The sequence below is a fragment of the Oncorhynchus masou genome, chromosome 12 (genome assembly GCF_036934945.1).
Source record: "Oncorhynchus masou masou isolate Uvic2021 chromosome 12, UVic_Omas_1.1, whole genome shotgun sequence".
Taxonomy (NCBI): domain Eukaryota; kingdom Metazoa; phylum Chordata; class Actinopteri; order Salmoniformes; family Salmonidae; genus Oncorhynchus; species Oncorhynchus masou.
This window is the reverse complement of record NC_088223.1, coordinates 62,127,713-62,133,680: the sequence shown is the minus strand read 5'-3', so window position 1 is coordinate 62,133,680 and position 5,968 is coordinate 62,127,713. Positions and strand designations below refer to the sequence as shown.

Genomic DNA, 5,968 nt, shown 5'->3' with positions numbered 1-5,968 from the left:
CAACCCAAAAGCCAGCCGCACCAATGTGTCGGAGGAAACACTGTACACCTGGAAACCTTGTCAGCATGCCCTGCGTCCGGCCCGCCACACAAGTCGCTTGTGTGCAATGAGACAAGAATATCCCTGCCGGCCAAACCCTCCCTAACCCGGACGACACTGGGCCAATTGTGCGTCGACCTCCCGGTCGCGGCCGGCTGCGACAGAGCCTGAGCTCAAACCCAGAATCTAAGGTGGCACAGCTAGCACTGTGATGCAGTGCCTTAGACCACTGTGCCACCCAGGAGGCTCACCCCAATTCTCTGCTCCCAGGTTTCCATTCAAACCTCTTTATGTACTCCATTGACTTTGTATTACACGATGCTTGCTGTCTGTTGTATGCAGCTGGAGAGGGAGTCTGGGGAGGTGGAGAGGCTGCGGAGTGAAGTGCAGACAGGAGGCCCAGAGGCTGACCAGGGAAGCTGAGACAGCTAGGCTGCAGGCTTGGGAGGAAGTCAAGCAGGAAATGCAGAACTGCAACTGGATGAATCCAACAGGATGAAACGCAGGTAACAAGACCTCTTCAGGTTGTTCGAATTTCTTTCTGAATAATTGAGCAAACATGCTGCATATTAATTGAACATTTTAATAAGACCATTTTAAAGAAAGTATTCAGACCCCTTGTCCTTTTCCACATTTATTTCTACTTTTAGCCCATAGAATTTGTAGTAATGCTGGAGTCAATCAAATATCACAAGAATATGCATTTGACACACGGCAAAATGTATGTAGAATTGGAAGATAATTAGTTTTAAAGCTGCAACATTTTCTCTCTGCCAACAAGAGGGGTGTTGTAAACAGTTGTTGATCAGTGCTTGTGCCCATAGAAATAGACGTGGCACACACAGGGGGTGTGGGATGTTCCCCAATGCTGGAAGGGGGGCTTGAGTGAAAAAGTTTGGTAACCCCTGCTCTAAGGAAACACACAAGGAAAATGACAGTTGGTGCTTTAACTGAGCAGAGAAATTGGTTGTTCCTCCAGCAGAGAAAGTGTTGCCTGTAGAACAAGGTTTATCTTGGCTGATTTAATATGAATGTATGGTATGAGCATATTTGCATATTACTATATAATAAGTAGTCTCCAGTATTCTAATCTGAATTCCTCTATAGAAGCCGAATAAGGAGGAGGCCCTGCAGGTGACAACAGAGTTTATGACAGTCAGACTCAACTCTGTGAATGACATATTGGCCCTACAAGAGGAGAAGAGGGTTGAGAAGGTACGTGATCAATTGTTAACGGTGCCATAGCTGATGTAAAATCCCCTTATTTTTGTCAGATATTTTATTAATATCCATTCCCCCATGCGTATGACTGTCTAAGAGCTCTGAAGGTTAAGTAAAGGCTTAGTCATGTCCACAGACTAGGTCAGACCCTCTCTTGAAGGCTGGGCCTAAAGGGTTCTGCGCCGCTGGAGAAAGAAGGTCTTCATGTTGTTGGTTGAGCTTCGCTCAAAGGACATTGAACTGAGGGGAGAAAAGGACAATTGTACAGTATGTTCCTTTAGGAGGTTTATATATTTTTTCAAACAGACAAATGACCAACCCACTATAAAATAAAGTTCAGTCTATTCATCGGCAAATTGTGATAAGGAATATTTTCGAAACATCCATGAGTCTATTGTGTGTCCTTTTGTTTCAGATCTTGTCTCTGGAGCAGGAGGTGAAGGAGAAGTACCAGTCTAGTGTGTTCCAGCACAGCCTGCAGGACAGAACAGCTGCGCTGGACCTGGAGAGGGTGGCTTGGGAGGTGAGGAGGAACAGGGTACAGCCTCTGGGATTGTCTCAATGCATCCCTTCATAGGATGTCTTTCCTCCATTTTGTTGAAACAGGATGCATCTGCCATTGCCACAGGGAGGTGCCAATTACCTATGCCATGTTAGCACAGCAGAGGGTGCTGCTTCTCATTAAAACATTTGTTACGCACCACCAATCAGTATTAAACGCCCAAACCAGTAGAAATCCACATTTTCAAGCTGAAAGACGATTGTTAGAGCTTACCCATGATGTTGCACAACAATAAATAAAGCTGCAGAGGCTATTAAATGTTTTGTCTGACATGGTAGGAAAAGAGGGATGGACAGAACAAGGTAAAATGAAAATCAAACACATTTCTCTCCTGAGGGGGAACTTCATTTTCTACACAGAGCCAATGAAATGCTAGGGTTGAATGCCATTTAAATGCAAAAGAGTCAACGAGACGAGATTTGGAAGGATGACCCTGTGAGACTAATTGCAAGTTTACCATGTTAAGAAATATTCTGCTATTGTTTTATCAAACTGCCGACTGTCCCCAGGCCTGAGAGGGGTCTGGTGAGTGAGTATAAGGGCGCTCGGACCACAGCCCTGCAGACTTCTGTGGCCTTGGAGGAGCAGCGGCAGCAGAGACCCTCAGGGAAGAACAACACTCTGAAAGCCAAAGACAAGCTACAGACCGGAGGTAACTTCCACCTACACACCATATTGTCACATTGCCTCTTCATATGAATACCCTCTTCTATTATGTTATACAAGTAGTGTGCCTTCACAAAGTATTTATACCCCTGAACTTATTCCACATTTTGTTGTTAGAGCCTGAATTCAAAATGGATTAAATATGTTTTTATCACCCATCTACATTCAATGACAAAGTTCAAATGTTTTTAAAATCTTTTGCAAATGTATTACAAATAATATACAGAAATATCTCATTTACATAAGTATTCACACCCCTGAGTCAATACATGTTAGAATCACATTTGGCAGCGATTCAAGCTGTGTGTTTCTGGGTAAGTCTCTACTACGACCTGGATAATTATTTTTTTTAAATTCTTCAAGCTCTGTCAAGTTGCAGGATGCATGTTTTGGAATCATTTTATTCTGTACAGACTTCTTTCTTTTCACTCTGTCATTTCAGGTTAGTATTTTGGAGTAAATACAATGTTGATGATCCATCCTCAGTTTTCTCCTATCACAGCCATTAAACTCTTTAACTGCTTTAAAGTCACCATTGGCATCATGGTGAAATCCCTGAGTGGTTTCCTTCCTCTATGGCAACTGAGTTAGGAAGAATGCCTAGATCTTTGTAGTGACGGGGTGTATTGATACACCATCCAAAGTGTAATTAATAACTTCACCATGCTCAAAGGGATATTTAATATCTGTTTTTTTTAATGTATCTAATAATTTCTTTGCGAGGTATTGGAAAACCTCCCTGGTCTTTGTGGTTGAATCTGTGTTTGATATTCACCGCTCAACTGAGGGAACTTACAGATGATTGTATGTGTGGGGTACAGAGATGAGGTAGTCTATCAAAAATCATGTTAAAGACTGTTGCACACAGAGTCCGTGCAACTTATGTGACTTGTTAAGCACATTTTTACTCCTGAACCTTTTTAGGCTTGTCATTACAGGGGTTGAATACTTATTAACACAAGACATTTCAACTTTATATTTTTTATTAATTTGTAAAAAATATCCACTTTGCCATTATGGGGTATTGTGTGTTGGCCAGTGACACAACATCTCAATCCATTTTAAATTCAGGCTTTAACATAACAAAATGTGGAAAAGTCAAGAGGTGTGAATACTTTCTGAAGGCACTGATAAGTTTTCAACCCCTGTTATGACAAGCCTAAAAACGTTCAGGAGTAAAAATGTGCTTAACAAGTCACATATTTTATAAAACAGATGAAACTGTAATTTGACTACAGATAACATATCTATAGACACATAGTAGTAACCATTGAACTGTTCTGTGTGTTCCCTGTTAGACTCAGTGGTCCTCAGCTCAGAGGACGATGTAGAGGAGGACAGGGTGGGGCAGTCCAGAGCCAAAAGAGAACTCTCAAAAGTGACCTGCAAAAAGTACTGGGAACATTTTTTTGCTTTCACTGCAAGTTTTGAACAATCCATTTCTCTTTTGAAGTTTAACTTTTCAAGATTCAAATCTTTGTTTATGACATTCCATTACATACATATGTAACTCAGACTCTTTATAAAATAACACTGTTGACACAACAGCAATGTTCCCACTTTGAAGGTACATGACTTGAGGTCTTGATTGGCCAAGATGAAATGCATTGGATTGATTTGTTTGCTTTTGTAAGATATCGTGAATTTTCTTACTGTTAATTAGCGCTGAATAGTAAAGTAATGTCCTCCAGCTTATTCCAGTGAGAGATACCATTCCTCACCTTTGGCTGGCAGGCTACGGCCAGGGGAGAAGCTGACGGACTGATGAGTTCATATAAGGTAGGCGGGCATGTGGCCTGTGCTCTCAGTCTAATCAATAAGTCAATGTGTTTTCTCCCAGGGCCTCACAGCAAGGAGGAGCATGACAGGAAAATCAAATGAATGGATAGCCTCGATCAAAACCGCGTGCTGCCTTCCACTGAAGAAGACTAAATAACAGGCTGAGTTATGATCCTAGGTTCTCTGAACTGTAGTACTGGAGAAAGGAGATTGACCTCTGCTGATGGTTTTGTAGTCTTGCTATTGGTTGTGTTTATAAAGACATGAATCAGCATCTTCTTGGACAAAGCTGTGTATTGTTTTGTGTGACGACATAATGTAATATTTTGAACTTTAATTGTGTCTTTTGAAATACTGTTTTGAAAGCACTTAGAACTTAAGAAGCATTTCATGAAAATGAGGTGTGTGTGCTCCATTAGGAATGGAGAGGTCATGACAATAAAAAAAACTCATTCCAGAGAATCAGGAGCAGATTGTGAAATGTTCAGATGACTCTTACTTAGTCACCTCAAAATTCACAGCCAATCAGCAGCTGCCATCGTCCGGTCCAACTGGAAGAGATGTTCAATTTAGTGTTATGAAAGTAGCTATGTCCCTTTCTAAGTTCAATTCTATATCCATTATGAAGCTGCAGTAGCTGGCTAAAATAGTGACCAACCAGAAAAACAACCTGAAATGCAGAAGATAAAAATACACAGGTTTATGTAGGCATTCGTGATTATGATGAGAAAATGAATTAATTTATTTTGTTTAACCCTAGTTCCTGCTTGTGTCCCCAGTCGTCATCTTTTCTTGTTTTCCTTTTACAGAACACCATTGCAGTGTCATGACATTTATTCAGCACTAATTGGGGCTGAGGCTTAATCAAGCATATCTGTCTTTTATTTATTTAGTTTACCTTTTATTTAACTAGGCAAGTCAGTTAAGAACAAATTCTTATTTTCAATGACGGCCTAGGAACAGTGGGTTAACTGCCTGTTCAGTGACAGAACGACAGATTTGTACCTTGTCAGCTCGGGGATTTGAACTTGCAACCTTTTGGTTACTAGTCCAACTCTCTAACCACTAGGCTGAGGCACAATACAAACTCTGTTGTTGAAGTGCTAAGATAACCAAGCTATCTACAGTTTTTACCATCAGTAAGTAGGTGACGTGCTAGATGCAAGGTTATTTTGGCCAGCATAAAGGCAGTGTGAGTTTGAGTGTGTGCAGGAAATGCAGGGTGATTAATTTTATTTCCCCCAGAAGGCTGTTAAGCAGCAACAAGACTGATTTAATGTATTTTCTGCCCAACAGTGTCCTCATCAGTGTCCTCATCAGACTCCAGCAGCTCTAAAGCATTGTTTGGTTTGGTGCAGAGAGGAGCCCTGACATAACGTGTATCCTATGCAGTTAGGGGTTCCATTTTTCATTCCAGTGTCCTCCCTCTCTCAGGTTGTTATCATGGTGTATGTTTAACTACGGCTCACTGACACTGTAATTACTTTAATTTATGCATTGGTGTTGTCATGTATATGTACACAGATTGACATGAATAGTTTTCTCTGCATGTTAGTACTATAATGAAGAACATTTCTGTTATAATCAATGTAGGACTGTCTATTCTGATTAGGTATATATCTCTAGAGGCAAATACTATGTAAGTACTGATCTATAGTATAATAACAAATGTAATCCCACTGGTGGCTTGCCTTTGAAGCT

At 40.9% G+C, this 5,968-nt stretch overlaps 1 long non-coding RNA gene across 1 annotated transcript; it reads left to right on the top strand.

Moving 5' to 3' along the window:
- The first annotated feature begins 496 nt into the window (after positions 1-496).
- On the top strand, positions 497-4,546 carry LOC135549186 (uncharacterized). The gene is made up of 5 exons (XR_010456956.1): positions 497-545; positions 1,147-1,783; positions 2,332-2,474; positions 3,787-3,880; positions 4,329-4,546. It is a non-coding gene; the product is annotated as an uncharacterized LOC135549186 (long non-coding RNA).
- Positions 4,547-5,968: the final 1,422 nt, after the last annotated feature.